Here is a 23,068-nt window from a genome sequence, read left to right on the forward strand (position 1 = left end):
GGTATTTAAATTTACTCTATCTGTAAGTGTGTGTGTATTAATCTATTATAAGATAATCAAGGGCAAGGGGCTGTGTAACATTGATTGTTACAGAATCTGTGCACACTGAGTGCTGTTTAACAAACTGTAAAGCATTAACAGTTTAGAATGTGTGCTCCATTAGTTGCCTAGGTCTGGGAAGGAGACTCATTGGTCTTCAAACAAGATGCAAGCTACATATGTACCTACCCTGTGGTGCTAGGGAAGAGACTCTTAATAATGGCATTTTCATTTAACTGTTGCTCCTTTACAGAAAATCAAGCATTCCATCAAAAACATGATTTCCCAATCTTGGTCCACTTCCTAATTAGATAGATAACTAACATAAAACAAAGGTAAATATAATGTAAGAAGAAAGGAATTTAGTAAGGAATGTTAGTAAATAGAATTCTAGAGTGCAGAAGAAATGTCATTTGCAACAATAATAATGTTCAAAATCTCTGATCTATTCCAGGTGCCTGCTGGCATTCACTTAGTACAGCTATAATCAGTGTGTATAATTTCACTAATATTACGGGGTTGTTAACACAACTAAGATTTAAAACTAATTGATTCTTTAATGATACATACATGTTTACACACAGGAAGACAATACTGAGAGAAAGAAAAACAAAATACCCAAAATTTTCTAATCACTTGGAAAGAGTCTAATATCAATTGGAAACAAATATTTGTTTATGTATCTGATCATCTCTAATAAAAACAGAAACACATGGATTTAAAGTATATGTGTCAAACTGATGGTACTCTCATTTTGCTGAAGACAACACTTAAAAGACTCATTGAATGTGAAGAAGTTGAGCTGGTGTTTACCTAGAGACTTCACTGCTACCAACTAGTGTTCATTTGTACTGGAAGATACTCTGCACACTATCAGAGAAGAAAGGGAAACACCATCCCAGATAAAAATTCTTCAGTCTACAATGGTGACCATCCTACAGGACAATTCTGCAATAGTAGTACAAAGCATGTGGTACTAACTAACCAGTATCAGACTGGATTGAGACCCACTTCAGGAGGTAAAACCCATCCCTGACACCATCAGGTCCCAAGAACGTGACTACATATGTCGGGGATCTAGGAGTAAGTACTATTCTACTAAAAGAACATACCAGCTAAATGACTTCTAATGACATCCTTCAGCATCCATAGTTCAGTGTCTTACTCACCCTCATCATAGAAGATTCCTCCTGCAGTAGATGGGAGCTAATACAGAGACTCACAACTTGACAGTGTGCAAATGAGGAGGACCTTGGAACACCTGTGATGTCTCCATAAATTCCTTCCCTTTAAAATTCAGGGTACCTCATGAATAAGGAAGCAGAAAGGGTGTAAGAGACAGAGGGGATTGAGGATACAAAGGAAATTAGGTATTCTAAGTAAAGCAGGGCCTGTGCACATATAAACTTACAGAGACTACGGCAGCATGCACCGAGCATGCACAGGTCGGGTCAGATGGGGTCCCAGAGCTGAGATTGGAAAAACACACAAGCTCTCATCCCTAATCCAGAAGCTATCTGTAATTGATAACCTCTCACAAATGAAAATTTAGTTTCCTCCAACAGTGTCTCTCTGGGTACACAATCCATTCTTAAGTTCAGGCCTCATGTCCAGTAGGTGATGGCCAACACAAAAGGAACTGATCAACATTGCTGGATGCCCTTTGTTTCAAAATGCTTTGTCTGGACTTCATCCTTTCCCTTACAGATTCATTGTGTAAATCTTATGATTGCCAGTATTTCTACTTTTGCTTTTTTTGTTTTTAAGAGTTCTATTGCTTGCTTACTTCATCTTTGTCTGGTTTGTTTGCTTTTATTTGAGCTAATTTTATTTTATTTTATTTTTGGTGCCTATTTTTATCATAATGAGAAAAAGAGAAAGAAAGAGTATGAGTTTGACTGGGTAGGCAAGTGGGGAAGGTTTGGGGGGATCTGAGAGAGGAAAAAACATAATTAAAATATATTGCAATATTATATTTAAAATATCTATTTTCAAAGTAACACATGTGTGTGTGGATGGGTGTGTCTTTGTGTGTGGCTGTGTATGTGCACATATGCTTGTTTCTTCTTCAAATGACTGTCTAGTAAGTTAAGGAGAACATCTGTATAAATAGTCTACAGTGTCTTGTAAAGCAGTAATCTGATGCCAACATGATGAGTGACTTTTCCTTTATTTTATTTCCTTGTATTTTTACTCTTTAATACTTTTTCTCTTTTTGTTTTCTTATGGTGCAAAATGGTTAGTGTTACAGTGTATCATTTCAAGAAAACCAAATAAAGTACTCTCCTGAGTTCCTCTGAGAAACAGTAAGTAGGACATTGAGAGGAGTTATGTACAGATGTATAAATCTAGAAAAAGAAAGCACAAGAAATTAAGACGCAGAGTCAAAGGAATATAAAAGTAGGTACTTTGTGAAATTTAAGAGAGGGAGAAAAAGTAGGCCACATGACAGATGCTGCTAGACTCCACTTCCATGTTTGGAAATGATTAAATGAAGAACGAAAGTTCTACCTGAACTATGCTTATTTCTTTGTCGACTGGATAAAACACACACTTCAGAAAGTAATTAGGAGTCAGGCCTGTAACCACAGTTACTCTGAGGCTGAGGCAGCGGGGTTCCAAAATCAATGCCTGCCTATGCTACAGAATTAGTTCAAAGCCAGTCTGAATGATTCAGCAAGACTGCCTCAAAATAAAAAGTAAAAACAAACAAACAAACAACAACAACAAAAACAAAACCTGTAGAGATAGATACAGTCTGGTGATAAAGTACTTGCCTGAATGTGGAAACACAGACTCAGTCTCTTCACTGCTAGATAGATAGATAGATAGATAGATAGATAGATAGATAGATAGATACAGTATTCTTAGATCAAAACTGTCAGAGCATACACCTGTCAGTCATAATGCTAAAACATGCATCTTCTTACCCTGATTCTGATATAAATCTAACTCTGATATACATATATATGTGTATATAGACACACACATACACACACATACATACACACACACACACACACACATGCATACTAAGTTCTTGTATGTGCTAATGTCATGTTACTATTTTATCAACAAATACTCTTTTTTACTGCTTTGTGAGGTTTTGATATAACCTATTTGATTATTTCACTGTGTGTGTGTGTATGTGTGTGTGTGTAAGGACAAACCAAATGCAGAATATTATTTTGAACTACATATCGGATGCAATTTATATTTATACATTTCCTTAATATGCAGAGAAAAGTAAAAACTGTGACAACTTAAAAGAGTGACTTTTTTAAAAATTAGAGAAACTAGTAATACAGAAAAGCTATGTATGCTTAATGAATCAGAAAATTTCTTTTTGAAATAATCAAATAGATTATATCAAAACCTCACAAAGCAGTAAAAAAAGAGTATTTGTTGATAAAATAATAACATGACATCAGCACATACAAGAACTTGGTGCCAAATTTTTTTTTAAATGTGTAATACTTATGTGAATTGGTATTTTGCCTGCCTATGTGTTTATGCACAACATTCATTCAGTGCCTGTGGAGAGAAGAATAGGCTATTGTATCGTCTGGAACTGGAGTTACAGAGAGTAATTAGCTGTTGTGTGGTTGCTGAAACTGACCTGGTTCCTGTGAAAGAACAAGTACTATTAACCAGTGAGCTATATCCCAAGTTTTTATAATTTTATAATTCTAATGTGTATAGTCCTATAGAGTGAATATCAGTTACATATTTTTAAATAATAGTGAAGAAACTAAGAGAAAACATAAATATTATCTACTTTATGAATTATTTCCTTCACTAAACTATTATAATAGAGGGGATCATAGCACCCAAAATTACAAATTATGGTGGCTATAGTCTATGAAAACAGATAAATCAAGATTCAATTGACTGTTCTTCCACTTATTTCAGGCTGACTACATTACTATAGTTGCTTTATATTAGAAACTGGCAAGTATAGATTGTTAACAGTACATACTCTTAAGATGGCAAAAATCTTAACAGGTGTCTTAGTTTGGGTTTAATTGCCGAGAAGGGCCACCATGACCAAGGCAACTTTTATAAAGGACAACATTTAATTTGGGCTGGCTTACAGTTTCAGAGGTTCAGTCCATTATTGTCATGGCTGGAAGCATGGCAGTGGGCAGGACGACTTGAGTCTGGACGAGCCTAGAGTTCTACATCTTGTCTGAAGGCAGCCAGAGGGAGAGTCTGAATCATACTGGCCAGGCTTGAGCATATATATGAGACCTCAAAGCCCCGCCTCTACAGTGACACATTTCCTCTAACAAGGCTACACCTCCTCCAACAAGGACACACCTCCTAGTAGTGCTACTTACGAGTGGGACAAGCATATTCAAACCACCACACCAGGCAAGCCTGCCACCAAGTCTAAAGATCTCAGTTTGATTCAAGGATTCCACACGGTGAAATGAGAGAATCAACTCCCTTGATGTTGTTTTCTGACCTCCCCATGAGTGCTATTGCAAGCATATGTGTCACATAATAAACACACAAACAAGCAATCAAAACAAACAAAGTGAATACATGCTTGTGCTAGGGAGAGAACCAAGCTAAAACATTGAAGTCCATTTATAAATGAAAAATGAACACATTATATGTCAAAATGTGTAGCGCAAAATTTATCAAAACAGTGTTTACAGCTCTAAGTGAATGAACTAGAAAGCCAGTGAGTCATTCTTAGCTGTATGCACTACAGTCTACAACAGCTAATATAAAGCAGAAGATTTGCTACTGTCAGTAGGCAGAGTACAGAGCTCCTGCACAGGCCTCAGACACAAGCTTGTATACCATAAAGAAATATAGCTGGTCAGCTATCTTATTCTACAGAGGACAGCTCCCACAAATGTCTAAGGCCTCCTCACTCACTCCTCAATACCTAGAAAGCTCTAAAATGGTCTCTAACTGAAAAAGCAAACCAAACCACAAAACTCTTGATACAAACTTAGGATGACTACATCCCCGAGTTGCATGCAGTTGTGTTTCTATGCCCTCCATGCCACACACAATTTCTCCTGCCTTAGACCCCCTAAGCTGTGTGTGGGAAAAACTTAAGCTGTAAAAGAAGCTCTGTGGAGTTTCAAAGTCTTAACCTTTCTAGCCTCTGCCATATTTTCAACAGAAAGTCTTTGTACTGGCTATTTTTGTGTCAACTTGACACAGCTGGAGTTATCATAGAGAAAGGAGCTTCAGTTGGGGAAATGTCTCCATGAGATACAACTGTCAGGCATTTTCTCAATTAGTGATCAAGGGGGAAAGGCCCCTTGTGGGTGGGACCATCCCTGGGCTAGTAGTCTTGGGTTCTATAAGAGAGTAGGCTGAGCAAGCCAGGGGAGGCAAGCCAGTAAAGAACATCCCTCCATGGCCTCTGTATCAGCTCCTGCTCCCTGACCTGTCTGAGTTCCAGTCCTGACTTTCTTTGGTGATGAACAGCAGTATGGAAGTGTAAGCCGAATAAACTCTTTCCTCCCCAACTTGCTTCTTGGTCATGATGTTTGTGCAGGAATAGAAACCCTGTCTAAGATAGTCTTACTCCAAGAAGGTTGAGTAGAGTATGTTATTTAGCTTAATTAGTGCCCCTCTTTGGATAGTTAATAATTATATTATTGTTACACTCTAATATTTCAGTGTCAGTGTTAGTAATATGCTATTTAAAATTCACTGTCTGTTTTGCAAAGGCAAATGTGATGGTTTCTATATCCTTGGACCAGGGAGTGGCAACATCTGAAGGTGTGGCCTTGTTAGAATAGGTGTGACCTGGTTGGAATGGTTGTGTCACTGTGGGTGTGGGTATAAGATCCTCACCCTAGTTGCCTGGAAGTCAGTCTTCCAATAGCAGCCTTTGGATGAAGATATAGAACTCTCAGCTCCTGCTGCGCCATGCCTGCCTGGATACTGCCATGATCCCACCTTGATGATAATGGATTGAACCTCTGAACCTGTAAGCCAGCCCCAATGAAATGTTGTTTTTTATAAGACTTGCTTTGGTCATGGTATCTGTTCCAAGCAGTAAAACCCTAACTAAGACAGGCAAATATATTCAGCCTTCCCCACAAAGTCTCATTTTCACTGTTTTTCATCTCTTGATGACATTTGTTTCTCCTCGAATTAAATGATAATCCACAATTAATTAATGTATACATTATATTGTATATCCTAATGGGTTTTATAATACATAATAAGGATAAACAAATAAATTAATATGATTACTACAACAAATGAATGCATAAATATTTACTAGACTGAAAAAGGAAAGTTGGCAGCATCCCAGTTTCTTTAACTGTTTGTAAGGTTGTAATTACAATATAACTATATTCTTATTATATATTCCGTTTCCTGTAAGCCTTCAGCTAGAATATGATCTTGTCGGAGTCTTTAATATAGTGGACATATGTAATGTTCTATTGCTTTGAGACTGTGGGTTTACCTTTACAATTCAGGTGACAATAGTCCAAGGACCCAGCTTTGCTCCAGACCAGAAGACCTTTAGCTCCAAACTATCAACATCAAATACCCTAACCTTCTTTTGCTACAGTTGATTTATTAGCATAAAAGACCAAAAATAAACTGTTGGCTTTCATAGCTGCCAAATCATTAGAAATATTATGTTGGGGTGTGTACTGGCTATTTTTGTGTCAACTTGACACAGCTGGAGTTATCACAGAGAAAGGAGCTTCAGTTGAGAAAATGCCTCCATGAGATTCAACTGTAAGGCATTTTCTCAATTAGTGATCAAGGGGGAAAGGCCCTTTGTGGGTGGGACCATCCCTGGGCTGGTAGTCTTGAGTTCTATAAGAGAGTAGGCTGAGCAAGCCAGGGGAGGCAAGCTAGTAAAGAACATCCCTCCATGGCCTCTGCATCAGCTCCTGCTCCCTGACCTGCTTGAGTTCCAGTCCTGACTTCCTTTGGTGATGAACAGCAGCATGGAAGTGTAAGCCGAATAAACCCTTTCCTCCCCAACTTGCTTCTTGGTTATGATGTTTGTGCAGGAATAGAAACCCTGACTAAGACAAATTGGTACCAGCAGAGTGGGGTATTCCTGTGACAACCTGACCATGTTTTGGGGAGGACTGTGGAAGGACTTTGGAACTTTGGGCTTGAAGATCCATTCGTTGTTAAGAGCTCTGTCAGATGTTGTGTAGGAGCTTGGAAGATAATGTTGAGAACAGTGCAGAAGATGGAGGTCTGGTTTGTGAAATTTCAGAGGGAAAATTAAAGACTCTTTTCAGGGCCATTGCTGTTTTGATTGTGAAGATTTTGTAGTTCTGGTTAGCTGGGGCTGAAGAATCAGCTATGATTAACAAGATACCAGAACTACTAAAGCAAAAACTTTTCATTACTGGGACTATTGATGTTGGTTAGCTGGAGCTAAGAAATTAGCGGTGATTAAGAAGAGACCAGCATCGTTGAGGTGACATCTTCTGGGAAGTGTTTTCTGAAAGCACAAGGAGGCTGTGTTCCAGAGATAGGCAAGGTTGTACTCCTTCTGCAGTGGGACTTGGTAATGTGTAAGGGTCACCCAGGTGGTACTGGTTTTGAAGGCATGAAGGGGTCACACAGAGCAGCTGAGGCTCGGCACTGTGAGAGGCCATGGAAGGCCATTGGTGAAGGTGCAGCCTCAGTTGCAATTGACGGCCCAGGACTGAAGGGGTCATGCAGTGTTTTGGAGATGCCAGTACCATGAGATGACCACCAAGAGCAGCAGCAGCAGTGGAGTACAGGCATCTGGAGCCTAGAGGACGATGTGTGTGCTACAAAGGGCATGGCTGGAGAAGTGACCCAAGCCCTTGGAGGAGCCCAGAAGATTGTGAGTTGGATCCCAGACATTGGACGGTTGGAGATTGATTTTTGCTTTGATTCTGACTGTGCCCTGATATTTTCCCTCTTGAAGAAACTGTTTTAGTGGAGCCCGCAGTTAAGAGACTTTTAATTGTAAAAAAGACTTTGGATTTTAAAAGAGATGGATATTTTAAAGAGATTGAAAATTTAAGAACATGTAAAGACTGTGGGACTTTTAAAGTTATTTAGATCTTGGGGATGAATACGAATGTAAAGGTTGAGGCTTACTAGTGATGTGTTTGTGTGTCAAGTTGACAAGGGGTCAATTGTACTGGCTATTTTTGTGTCAACTTGACACAGCTGGAGTTATCACAGAGAAAGGAGCTTCAGTTGAGAAAATGCCTCCATGAGATTCAACTGTAAGGCATTTTCTCAATTAGTGATCAAGGGGGAAAGGCCCCTTGTGGGTGGGACCATCCCTGGGCTGGTAGTCTTGAGTTCTATAAGAGAGTAGGCTGAGCAAGCCAGGGGAGGCAAGCTAGTAAAGAACATCCCTCCATGGCCTCTGCATCAGCTCCTGCTCCCTGACCTGCTTGAGTTCCAGTCCTGACTTCCTTTGGTGATGAACAGCAGCATGGAAGTGTAAGCCGAATAAACCCTTTCCTCCCCAACTTGCTTCTTGGTTATGATGTTTGTGCAGGAATAGAAACCCTGACTAAGACAGGGTGTAAGCATCCTTTGTTGGGAACTTAAGTTTTTTTATGGCAGAATTAAAAATTCATCAAAATATGCAACCAGATTTTCCAAGTGTATCATAGAGTATTCATTTCTATCCTATCTTTCAATTCCCAGATTTTTTTTCACTTTGATATAATTAGCACCATTTATGTGTTCCCCTCAAGTTCTCTGAGTATTTCCCAGGTAGCAAGTTTGCTGAAACTTCTTTCTCTTTCTATAACATTAATTATTCTGTGTCATGTGATGCCCTCCAAGGTCAGCTGGTGCTGCCACAGCTATCCTGTTGCTTTCATCCTTTTGTTGTGAAAAAAGAGGTTCCCTATTCAAGATAGTGGTAGATTGCAACTATATACCATGTCTGTGACTAGACATTGTGTAAGGTTGCCAGAAAAAAAAATGGTAGAAGAGTAGGAACTAATTATTGGTTCCAGTGAGATCAAACTGCTGCCTCTTGTAGGGTGGATTCAATTTCCAGTCTGTCATTGTTTATAAAATTGAACCTCAGTGTGTGGTGGTTTGCATAAAGCAGGACTTACAACAACTATTCAGATGACGGAACTCAAGGTGGTTGTATCCATTGCATTGGAATGAAGTTCATACTGTATTGTCATAATTACCAGGCTAGCTCCTATTCCCAGGAACATGCAAGGAGGTAGTTGGAGAATACAAAGACTAATGCCAATCCCAGGAAAGGGTGCTATGCTTCCAAGGTACGACTGCACAGAATCCTACCTAGGACTTGTTTGTAGTTGTTTCAAAGACTTACGACATAATGGCAGCCAAGTTTAAAGCGGCTTGCACAAAAGCAAGGATGAGCTAAAAATGCATTTGTTTTACTTTGAGTGTCATGCAGTTATGCCATTGTATACAGCTTACTTAGTGGATCATATTTAAACAACTAAAGAATTTGAATATGGTATAACTTCTCATAGAATCCAGGCACTCTAAAACTACAGCAGTAGGATTGTGAGTTTGAGGCCACTCTAAAACCACAGAGAGGTACCTTCTTAAATGATCCTGTCTCAAAACAAATACAGTCAAACAAAACCCAGCCAAATACACATGTATTTCTTGTAATACTCAAGCAGTTTCAGTAAACATCATGTCTCTCTATTAGGGCCTAGAGAAACAAGGCATTGTCCTTTGTCATTGAAGAGGACTGCCCTAAATTGTGGGACATCCAGATCCTTTGCTGTGTGGCTCGTTGGGCTTATATCAGTTCTGATCCTTGTTTCTAGGATTCAGTTTGCCCTAGACTCTATATATTGCTACTTTAATTATGAGTTCATTGCCACACATGCATCTCTACAAATATCCAGGGGGAGAGATGTATAGAATCCCTGATGCCTGGCAGTGTCTGTAAAGAAGGAATGTAAAAATCCCCTATGCTACATGGTCACAATGAGAAAATACAAAAGGACAACTGGCTAAAAGATGTTCTCCATTATTAATAATCAGCAAAATATAATTAAAACAATGAAGATCTGGTACTTGTCCATATTCTAGTTTAAGCAAGATATGCTTGGGTTTAAGCAATATATGCATATTTTGCTTAAATTTATATACGCATGTGTTCTATGTGCATAATAATTTATAGTACAAATTATGGATTACAAAAGGAATTCTAAACTAAGACTGTCCCAATGGAGGATATTTGGTGCTAGTGTTAAAATGTGTGGTGCTGGAGTTGAGAATGCAGTCTGATGTTAGAGCCTGAGTGTCATGCACATGGTTTCTGGGTTCCATTCTTACCTCATCAGAAAAGCTGAAAATATGGTCAAATTATAGTAATTTCTGCTACTGTTCCCAATGATGACTGACATGTATATACTCAAATATCTTGTTTAAGTTTTTTTAAAGATAGATTTGCACATATCTCTAGGAAATACATATGTACATCATAAGTAGAGACATTTGGGCCTTTGTTTGATAAATTGTGTTTCACATGTTTATTGGAATAGTATGAAGGCAAGAGGAAACACTAGAACTTGATTTGGGAAGTACTTTTGTGAGGAAAGCTGATGTTTCCACCATAGGCTCCCAGGGAGCGACCTTTCCTTGAGGCCCTATTTCCCTCCACCTGAGGTCTAGGAAGCTGGGTGAGTCAGACCATCCCCACTAATATTTTGATGCTGGCAGAATGTTGCCATCTTCTGCAAAGCCTGAAGTACACATCTTTCCCAAAGGTCCTTCACGGAGACCAGATTGTGGTAAAGAAAGACAATATGGAATCATTTAGAGAGCTGTCTAAAGGGAATAATTTGGTACCTTTCCCTTTGGCAATTCGAGAAATAACAGCATGAGATTGAGGGTATTTCCTGAAGGCCTCAATGTTCTCGAGGAACACAAAGATGTGGGTACTTCCATGGCTACACAGTGCACAGAAATAATTCCATAAACTTGGACAAAATATGCACATATATATCTTTGTTAAACCTTATGGCCAGTCATAGTAATATATCCTTGATTGACTTATCATCAACACCCTCCTAGGTTTATGTATATTAGTTTACTTCTCAAAGTATAATGCCAGATAAATTATATTAAATATTATTAAACCAATACATTTATAAGACAAATACATGAGTACAAGTTCATCATAAAGTTGTAGGCAAATAATAAGGTTTACTCTCAAGTAGAACATTAAATCAGTGATGATAGATATAATTAATATTAATGAATTTGATCATTAATATTTATTATTGTATAAATATTTAATTTATAGTAATTATTTTTGCAAGTAATTAAAAAGGCCTCTTCCTTTAATACACATTAATATTAGACTTAACTCACTTTTAAGAATAGCTTTGTTATTCAGTTATAATAGACTATGTAGTATGATTAAAATATAATATTTTAATTGATTTGCCCTCCCTAAAATGAAGATCTATATATTTTAAAATGTCATGTGCATATAAATCATGCATTACCTTTTTCTGAGAAGTAAAAATTTGCTTTAGTTTCCTTGTACTTAAATGTCGATTTAATTAGATTCACTATAATATTTGGAAAAAATTCAATGAAGAAAAACTTTTAATTAAAAATATCTTTCCAGTTTTGACAGATGTGTATTGAAGGGTGAAACATGATATTCACATTTATGATTATTCAAGACCAGATTATTCTTCAATTTAAAAAATGAAAACCTACATATCTTATATGTCAAACAAGCATTTAAATAGTGAATCTGGCCTGCCTTCCTTATTAGTCTCCCTTAAGCATATTCTTCTATGTAACTCTAATTGAAAAAAAATATATCTTTTCCATTATAAAAAATACATTTGAGATTACAAAGTGCACATATTGGAGCATAGCGGAAAGAAGCAATAGGCTAAACATATTACCAGCAGTAGGCAACTTCCGTCAAATGGAACAAATGTCCTAGTGGGGATTTCCATACAGCTGAAATGGCTTTTCATTTGTCCTCTTTATTACAATTTATCTAAAGATGTTGACTTTTAAATCCTACTTCTGAATTGCTGTCCTGAGCCTTTTTCAATCCTTTGAGAGTGTATTAGAGAATGGCAAACAGAATTATCTTCTTTCAAATGATTTAGATTTCCCATTTCTCTCAGTGCAGAAAGAACTAAGCATGTAGTGTTTTCCATCCTATTTGCATATTTCAAGAAGTTATTAAAGAGATATTGAGGGTTGGATAAGCTGTTTTAAGTACTATCTATTAATCAAGAACTCTTGATATACTTAAATTTCAAAGCTTGTCTCCACTTTTATTACTAATAAAATACTTTTTACTACCTTCACCTATTACATTCGTGAAGATTTCTTCTTATTTTCACTATGTAGTCTATCAATTGAGCATTGCTGTATATTTATTCCATATATTGAAGCAGAATAAGTTAATGAATAAATAAGACCACACTGAAATCTTTGAAAGAGTATAAAAGCCAACAGTAGAATAAGTACTACTTCATATGCAGAGTTAGAGGAGTGGGACTCAATAAAAGACCCAGAGTACCTTTCTAAAATTAGGAGAGGTAACACATTTATAAATAATCTTATATATTATTAAGTAATTACACAAAATCTTGACCAAGTATTTTCAGTGTTATAATAATGTTTGAGCCACTGGAAAAGTGGGCATCCTCATAGAAGTATTTGGTGGCAAAAAAAATAATAATAATCCCCTTTTGCATTAAATTCATTAAGGCATAACTTTCAAAAGCTACACAGAGCTGGTATTCCAAAATAAAATAAAATTCCAGGGTTATAATCAATAAGAAAACTAACGATGAGATCCTGAAATAAAATTTCAAATGCAGACTCCATTCTGTGTAAAGCATAAATAACTCCCAGTTTGTTAAACTATCCCACATGGACAATTACAGAAGGTATACACATTCTTTAATTGTCATATACTAATTTACATTCAATATCTTACAAGTTCTCTTACTAAAATTGGGCTTTAATGAAAACTTCATAGGGTTTAATCAAGTGTTTGACACACTTATGTAGCCAGAGGCAAAGAAGGAATCAAAGGCTATAGAGAAACAAGCAGATCGTGAACAGAAGGATGTTCATGCAAGCAAAAGTTTGTACTTGTGAGACAAATAGAGAGAGTTAACCATGAAAGTCAGGTGGAAGGATTCTGACAGAGGCCTCCATTGTGGGTTTCCAAATAGATGACTGAAGGAATGTGTATGGACACGTCAGAACTGCCTTTTTTTCTGAGCAATATGAATTAGTTCCTTCAAAACACATCAGAAGACAGAACATCCATTCATGACTTTCTAAGTGAAAATGGAGAATTTTGGGAGCTTTGAACCCACAAAACCTATCGGGTTTGCAATGCTTTGTTAAAAAATTGCACAGTGGGGATTTAACAATGAAGAACCATGAAGAATGAGAAAACCAAAGCAGGGCAGTTTTATGCAATGATGCTAGAAACTGTTTGGGAGACAATGTGTTTACCCTAATGAAGGTAGGAACAATGGGCATATTCTTTTGCTTCTCTACTGCTTTGATAAAAATACTCTGACCAAAATCTGGTTGAGAAGGAAAGAGTTTATTTGCTTTACAAGTTTTAATTCATTGTTGAGGAAAGCCACAACAGAAACCCAAGGCAGGAACTAAAGCAAAGACTATGTAGGAACACTGCTTACTGGCTTGCTTCCCATGACTTGCTCATCTACGTTTCTATACCACTCAGGGGCATCTGCCCAAAGGTAGCACCACCCACACCATTAATCAATAAAATGCCTACAGAATTTCTTGTAGATCAATATGATGGAGGCAGTTACTCAACTGAGATTCTCTCTTCTGAGATATGTCTACATGTGTGTCAAGTTTACAAAAGCCAACCAGCACATGTGGCTAGGGTCACTGGGTAAAGTGCTTACTGTGTAAGCATATGATACATAGTTCAGATGCACAGTACCCGTGTAAACAGCCAGGTAGCACACATGAGTCTGTAGCCACAGTGTTGGGAACTGGAGCAGGTGGAGACAGAAAAGAGACAGTAAGCCACTACTACTAAGAATGTTGAGCCAATCCATGAAGTCCACTTTGGTGAGAAACTCTGACTCAGGAGATGATAAGGTAGAAAGATGGAGAGAAGGACACCCAACACTGACTTCCAGGCACACAGGGTAAATGTACTCACAGAGAAGCATAAAAGGAAACAGGTGTCATGTCTACATATCTACAGTTCTTTTAGGTTAGGTCTTTTCTATGGGTGATTTACTCTGAGTGGGAAATATAAAGAAGAAACAGGATAAGTATTATCCAATTTGTGGTCAAAATTAAGAAAATGTGAGATTTTTTTTTCAATAATTGCATTTGCTTTCTTAAACTGTTATGAATTACCTTTTATGATTGGGTTTCTATAATAATATAAATGGGGTAAACACCTGTGTTCCAAACTTATCCAATCAATTAAAAATGAACCAGCCAATGTAGAGAAGAATTTGTTGTCAATACCTTGTCCTAAAACTTTCTTGACTCTAACTTTTAACTCAGAGCCATGATACTCTTTCTCTGCCATTTGTCATAAAAATTATGCGACTCTCAAATTTTTGAATAAATATTTGGTAAGCCTCGTTTTAAACACTTGATACTTATACTACCCCATAGTTCCTTATGCTTCTTGATTAGTTCCAGCATTAGAAACATAATTCTTATTGGCAAAATTCCTAACTGCTAAAGGATAAGAACTGCCAAAATTAATAATATCATTTTGTATCATTTCCACCCTATTTCTGAAAACAGGTTCCAATTTTTCACTTTGGGAGTTTGCCATGAAATTTCACTATGGTGAACTGACTGTACCGGTACAGGGGACAGAAGCAGCTGCATGCAAGCATGTTCTGTGTGTGAAAGAATGGAGATCCAGCATTGTCCCTTCCAGTAATGCCTCATTGCTATAGCAATTTATCCCATTACTAAACACACATCATGCTGCTATCCTCTAATTCAGCTGCTGACCAGGAGTGTGGCCCTCAGCGTTAATAGGGAACATATGATCACTCCAGCTGGCAGGTGACATCAGCTGGCAATATTCCCAAACATCTCAACAAAAGATTTTCAGATATTAAAGCAAGGGAAAGACCTGTCTTTCTTAGAAAAACTGTTTTAGTGTGCATGCATTTGCTTCCACAGATACTATTATGTCTGTTTTGTTAATTCTGTTAAAGAAACAGACATTTGATAATAAAATTCAGGGAACTTGTAAAAGTGTTGATTCAAATTGATACAAATATTAAACTTTACAGAAAACATAATTTTACACTGAAGGCAGAATTTCAACTTGAATATACTTACAAGTGAACAAATTCTCTAAGCAAAGTTTCATCTAAAATATAAACCAATCAGAATTTAGGTTGATTGGTTACATTACAAAAGCTTAGAGCAAAATAAGCTTATTGAGGAAAGAAACTTTGTTGCTCTTTTAGTAACAAGTAATTTCACCATATAAAAAGGCAGTTGAGGTAGAATCTTCATTAGCTAATCAGGGTTGTGTAGCACAGGATCAGCAGGTTAAGATGGTCTGGGGTCTCTTGACTCTGAACAAAGCATTCATCACTTTCTGACATACTGCAGTTTGGGAATCAGGAGACTCTGAGAAACCTTCCACTCATTAGTATTGAAAAACCCCAGTATGAAAAATATGCATGCCTTATTAGCAATTGTATTCTAGCATAAAATCCCTGAGTGTAATATTGATTTCTATAGCGATGAGCTTAAGAAGTAGGACTGCAGGGATAACAGCCCATTGCCAATACTGGTACAGGAGAAAAGCATACCCACCTCGAAATGCATATCACTTTCTTCTCCTTCCCTACTTTTATACTTTGCTAGCCAATAATAAAGTAAGTACTCATTCATAGGACATGACATTTCATGAGACAGCGTGAATGAGCAGTCTGACAAGACAAAGACGTCAAACTTAGGCATTTTGTATGACAAAAATTGAATGATTTTAAAAAATATTTACCTCAAATTATATTTTTCACATTGTCCATATAGCAATGTTTGCTAATAGTATGTGATAACTAGGTACAATTCCTCCTGTATAGAGAAGCCTCCAGTGAACTAAGCAATGTCAATGAATTTACAGAAGAAAAACTTGATCTTTAATAAAATAAGAATATTTTAAGTGCTTGCTACAGACTAAAGCTAAAAGGGTTAAAACTGGCATTGCTATATTGTTTATAGGTAACATATCTCTAAATGTCTAATGATTTGTATTTATGAACAGTTATAGACTCCTTGGGTATAGTAATTCTCAAGGAGTCAGGAATTAACCTGGTTTGGGGAGGGAGCCACAGATGGGTTGATTTGTCAGGAATCCAACTCCTACTCGTCAGAGCTTTGCAAACTACCTGTGCCAAAGGATCAGAGTTTGGGATTATAGTTTTGTTTCACTTCCTACTGATAAAATAACATGGTCCTATTCTGTCTAGTATGTCCAGTTTAAAGTTCACACCACAGTCAGCTTACTAGACCTTCCTAGTCAGTTGAGTCCTCTGACTACACAACGGGAAGTTGCATCTACTAATTTCTACAGAATGGCCTCTGTGTCTGTTTTCAACTGATAAAGGAAACCTATAAAAATCTCTTGCTTTCATGTATGGAACACATTCTGCCGACCAACAATTCCAATGGAATTTCTGCATGGTGAAGTCAGAGAGCTAGAACTGATGTTTCCCAAAGGTACTTGCAACCAGGTGTCTGAATGTAATGTAGACTCCAACAGCTACCCATGCCAGTGCTAGGCTTGGCTTCAGAACTGAGGGCAGGAGCAAGAGGCAGCACATCCACTTCATGGAACAGCTGGCGCCAGGAACAGCAGAGCTTCCTGTAGGCACAGAAAACCTCATGAAGCAAAGAAAGGCCAGTGCAATTCTGAGAGCTGAAGGATGCTTGGGAAACTTTGCATAGCTTTCTGTTCCAGATTCCTTAATAACTGTGGTTAAATTACTGATCTGCTAACAAATTCTTATTCAGTGTGAGATCCATTCAGATTTGAATATTTGTAAGATGTAGGGCTACCTAGGCACAGATTCTGTTGCCAAATGTAAATACTGGCTTACCTAGTTTTGTGGGGTGAATATAAGAGAAGCATCTATTGATTCTAAAACTTTGTTATCCAAATAGATCTCATGAGGATTTTATTTTTTTAATTCAGATTCTACTTCAGTCGATTTGAAAGGATCTTTGGGCTCTCCTGTATAAAAAGTTCACATTTAGAGGTAATGGTATGTTGGTCCACAGCCCACATGGAGAAGCAATCCCTACTTTTTAGTAGGCCACATAACAACTTCCATTTACAGAGCTATAGATTGCCATGTTTTGCTAGAGTTCTGGTCTTATGATATCATCCAACATTAACTATAGCCTCCTTTACCTTTCTCATTTTTAAATATTAGGTACTATGATACAAAATAATTTTAATATATTTATATTTATAGATGTAAACAAAAGGGAGGAAAGCAGAGAAGAGATAGAGAAAGTTGTGAAACAGACAGACAAACCGAGAGGGGAGCAGTGGGAGAAAGTAATTTCAGAGCATAGGCATTCACAAATATATATTTTGGTGGCATAAATACAGACGTGTATTTTTGCTTGCTTGTAAAAATCCTTTTTTATGTTTGTGCACCACGTACATTTGTGTGTGTGTGTACATGCATTTTCATGTGTGTGCACATTTCTATCCATTTCTGTGAGTGCAGGTGTACATAGGACACAGCATGCATTTGGAGGACATAGGACAACCTCTATCCTTACGTTCTACATTTCTTATTTGAGACAAGGCCTCTATGTTGTTGATATTGTTTTGTACATGCCAGACTATTGGCCCCATGAGCTCCTTGGATTCTTAGGCCTTTACCTCCCATCTTGCTGAAGAATCACTGGAATTATAAACTTGTGCCACCTACCTGTGTTTACATGAGTCTTGAGGATTTAAACTCAGCTACTCATGCTTAGCTATCCTCTAAGGACACATGCTTTTTGTTTGTTGGTTTGCTTGTCTGTTTGTTTGCCAGAAGCAAGTGATACCAAGTTTCAGTCTGTTAGTTTTGTCTACTTACCTCAAGGAAGATAATCTCAGCAGGTGCTCTTTGGAAGAAGGACAATCAGGATATGCTTGGTGACTTTCTAACAATCTCCTTCAACGCCGAGATTATCAGACTTGGCTTAGAGGCAAAGAGGGTGGCAGGTAGGAGAGGGAGACCCCCAGCCTAGGCTGTGTTTATTCAGTAGACAGTGAAGAGAATGAGCAGATCCTTAGGCTGTTTGGGATACCAGAGAAGAGTTAGTTTATCATCTGATGACCTAGGGCCTTTGTTACCACATGGGGATGTTTGAACTCAATGTTAAGAAAATGAGAGTGTTGGAGGTTTCTGTTTAAGAATATAAAGAATGGTGGTGGCATTTCGGAAAACTTAATGTGCTGCCCTCAGAAGAAGGTAATTTTCATGAGCACAATAATCAATCACTAACAGGGCTACAAAGCTGGTTTTAGAAGGAGAGATTTAATTAGCTTCAAATTCTTGTGGATATAGCATAAATTAACAAGGAAGAAATAAAGTGAAGTTAGCGTTTGAGGAAGGTCTTAGCTCTTTATCTCTTGAGGAAATCTTTTAACACAAATACTCCTTGCCTTGTCACTTTTCAATATTTATTTGTTTCCGCTCACTAGTAAAAGGGGTCCTGAGTCACTTCTGCTTCTCTTTTCAAGCCATAGTTTTGTTCTAATCAGTCCTAGCCATCTGGTTACCCTAAGAACACCACACAAATGGAAGAAAGCTGTCCCAGTGACTGTAGGATTCTCGCCCAAAGTTTTGCTTCTCCGAATCTCACTTCTCACAGGGCCATGCTCTTTGAGAAAAATAAGGAACCAAATGTGTGTGATGTCAGCCTTTGATGGCCAAGATAAAGCAAGGAATTCCTGAGAATGAAAGATAAATAGTCTTCTAATCATGGGTGATCCTGTGATTCAGTTTAGTCTCATGAATCATAAAATAAACAATTAAACATCAGTTTGTTTATGGGTCATCTGTAAGGCCTGTGTAAAAGGCACAGATCTAAAATGAACACAGGTGTGACAGCCCTCCTCTTTCTCCATGACTTTGGCTCTGAGCTCATAATTTATACATATGTATATACATACATACATACATACATACATACATACATACATATGGCATTCAAGACTTTAAGCAAAGTCCTGATCCTTAATTCTGGATGAATTCCTTGGATAAGATTTCCTACTGGATGCATTCGAGATTCATCTATATCAAGTAAGGATTCGAACGCTGAGATATTTATGAGTTGCTAGAAAACTGATTCTACAAGTTCAATGATTCCTTTCCTCCTTTTAACTCCTGCAGTCCACCAGGTCAAAGAGTTTCCAATTCCCCTCCTTTCATAGTTGATAATATTTTATTGTGTGCCACGGTTGCTGACATCCTCATAAATGCTTTCTGCAATATATATCTATCTTCATCAGCATCATTATTTTCTAGCCATATGATATGGAAGACACATAAAGATTCTATTACCGCATCTATAAAATAAATTGCACCCAAATAAATCTAGAGGGGAAAAGACATGCAGATGTTTTGTATGATGCCTTTATTAAATGACTGAAATTATGCATGTCTGTTCATATCTGTACAGGTGCAAATGTGTGTAGGAGCACATACACATACATGCATGTACATGTGGAGCTTAGAGTACAAGCTAATGTGTCATTCTTCATCCTGAGGTGACATCCACCTTTCACTGGGACATTGTCTCTCAGTGGCCTTAAATTTGCCCAATAAGTTAGAGTGGCTGGCCAGCCAGTACTACAGAACTCCTAATGTCTGGCATCTCATGTATGTGTCACCATGTCTTATATTTTAAAAACTTGAGTTATACTGAGGAAATTCAAAACACACAAATTACACACTAAGCTATCTTCCTAGCTCAGCTCTGGCTAGAGCATTCTTTTTAATTTTTTATATTTATTATTTATTTATTTATTTATTTATTTATTTTTACAGTCTAGTTGTTATTCCCCTCCTGGTCTGCCTCCCATAGTTTCTCATTCATCCCATATCTCCTCCTTCCTCCCTCCAAGAGGATGTCCCCTCCCCACCACTGTGTCTCCCTACTTCTTGGGGCTGAGGATTAAGTGTGTCTTCTCCTACAGAGGCAAGACCAGGCAGTCCTCTGCTGTGTATGTTTTGGGGCCTCAGACAACCTTGTGTATGCTGCCTGGTTGTCAGCTGATCTGAGAGATCTCAGGGGTCCAAGTTAGTTGAGACTGCTGGTCTCCCTATGGGGTAGCCCTTCTTCTCAGCTTTCTCTAGCCTTTTTCTAATTCAACCACAGGGGTCCCCGACTTTAGTCCAGTGATTGGTGTAAGTATCTACATCTGTCTCAGTCAGCTTCTGGTTGGGCCTTTCATAGGACCACCATGCTTGGCTCCTGTCTGTAAGCACACCATAGCATCAGTAATAGTGTCAGGCCTTGGAGCCTCCCCTTGAGATGGATCCCAAGTTTGGCTGGTCACTGGACCTCCTTTCCCTCAGTCTCTTCTCCATTTTTGTCCCTGAAGTTCCTTTAGACAGGAACAGTTCTAAAACAACAATATATTTATAAGATTCTTAAAAATAACTTTTAAAAATAGATTATAAGTAGGTTGATATATAGAGAGATAGATCAGAGAAGCAGATGGTGGTGTGGAACTCTCCCTTATAGTTAGGAGGAATATATGACATGTTTAGGAAGCCTGCACATAGTTTGGGGTTTGCTGTAGACATGTGGTGATAGACAACCTCATTTTCACATCTTTTCACCTGTATACTTGTAAAGAAAGAACTTAGAGGTGTGTGTGTATGTGTACACATGTGCAAGTACAAGTGGCGGCACATTCCTGTGTATGTATATATGTGTGCTTTCATGTGTATGTATATGTGTACATATTAGTGTGTGTGTGTTTGTGTTTGTGTGTGTGTGTAAGAGAGAGAGAGAGAGAGAGAGAGAGAGAGAGAGAGAGAGAGAGAGAGAAACACAATAAAACAAAACAAAATACTTCCTATGCACCTTGTCCACGGCTTACTCAACTGTAAACAAGTTGAACTAACAATGATTTTTTGATAAGGTTCTCTGAGCATAAAATTATTTAGTGTGTTATGGAGTTCTCAAAAATATAGGTTAGAAGAATATCTGAAGGGCGGCAAGTACTTATTTTATTTATTATGAACCCTAATCATGATGATAGTCTCTGTCTGCAATTTATATTGTAGTTCATTCTTCTACCTTGCTGCTTGGCATTGTATAAAATCCAAATGCCTCCTTTTGTTTCAAATCTTGTAATGAATTGCTACCCATGCGAGGTCACTTTTAAACACACAGACACACAGACACACACACATGTATGCTGAGAAACTCATACATGAGCACTATATCTACATAACTCCAGTCTCCTCCAAATTTTCCCACAACATTGTCTAGCCCTCTCAAATTCTCATATACAAATATATGTGTCTGTGTCTGTGTATGTATATATATATATATATATATATATATATATATATACACATACACACACACAAACACAACATAGCATAGTGAGCCTATTTAGTGTGATATATATATATATATATATATATATATATATGCACACACACATGGGCCACAGTGGCTTAGATAATATATGTAGAGTCTAGTCCCTGGAGGAAGCTATTTCTCCCTCTCTCAGTAGCCTCTGATCTTCATCTATGAGTGGGACCATGTAGATTTTTTTTTCCTGTCCATCTTGACATATTAACTGGCATTTTCATTGTGCCAATCTTCTTTAAGCAATTACATTGTTGAGATTCTGTGGGTACACTTTTCCCTTCAAGTCTCAGGGGACACTCTCACTCAGCATCTGTTTTATGTCTTCTGGCTTTTACAACTGTGGGACGCCTGACTCGCCAGCAAGAAAGACACCAAAATAGGATCCTTCTGCACACGTTTATTGGGCTGCACATTGACTGTGTAGGCGAAAGACTCCGAGCCCTGGGCCTCTCACTCTTATATACTATCAGTTCCCATCCACTCACAGCAGGCCACATCACCTCACCAGGTACGCAGCTTCAGCCAATCAGGGCAGCAGGGGCATTATCTCCACCAAAATGGCTTCGCCAGTAACCTGGTACACCTGCGCAGTTCTCACGATGTTTGTGGTTTATATGAGGAAGTCAGGTGCAAGTCATACGACTTAGCTGCAGTCCCTGGCGCCTTCTTGGGACTGCTGCCACACCTGCTCCTCACATACAACCATTCTCCCCACTCTCCTGTGATTTTTTTCTGAGCCATAAGTGTAGGAGTAACATTGCAGGTACATTTCTTGGAGCTGGACACCACAGAGTCTCTTATTCTGTATGGTTTGAACAGTTGTGGATCTCTGTAATAGTCTCCATTCGTTGCAAAAATAAACATTTTTAAATTAGGTATTTTCTTCATTTACATTTCAAATGCTATCCCAAAAGTCCCCCAGACCCTCCCTCCCCCACTCCCCTACCCACCCACTCCCACTGCTTGGCCCTGACGTTCCCCTGTACTGAGGCATATAAAGTTTGCAAGACCAAGGGGTCTCTCTTCCCAATGATGGCCGACTGGGCCATCTTTTGATACATATGCAGCTAGAGACATGAGCTCTGGGGGGTACCGGTTAGTTCATATTGTTGTTCTACCTATAGGATTGCAGATCCCTTTAGCTCCTTGGGTACTTTCTCTAGCTCCTCCATTGGGGGCCCTGTGTTCCATCCAATAGCTGACTGTGAGCATCCACTTCTGTATTTGCTAGGCCCCGGCATAGCCTCACAAGAGACAGCTATATCAGGGTCCTTTCAGCAAAATTTTGCTGGTATATGCAATGGTGTCAGCGTTTGAAGGCTGATTATGGGATGGATCCCCGGGTGTGGCAGTCTCTAGATGGTCCATCCTTTCATCTCAGCTCCAAACTTTTTCTCTGTAACTCCTTTCATGGGTGTTT

The 23,068-nt window shown here is 38.2% G+C and overlaps 1 protein-coding gene across 1 annotated transcript in view; it reads left to right on the forward strand.

Annotated features, from left to right (window-relative positions):
* Thsd7a (thrombospondin type 1 domain containing 7A) overlaps window positions 1-23,068 on the forward strand; it is a 420,538-nt gene that overhangs the window by 202,524 nt on the left and 194,946 nt on the right. The gene's annotated exons all lie outside the window — the stretch shown is intronic.

This window comes from Mus caroli, unplaced genomic scaffold, assembly GCF_978045245.1.
Source record: "Mus caroli unplaced genomic scaffold, Mus_caroli_1 scaffold_7, whole genome shotgun sequence".
Classification (NCBI taxonomy): Eukaryota; Metazoa; Chordata; class Mammalia; order Rodentia; family Muridae; genus Mus; species Mus caroli.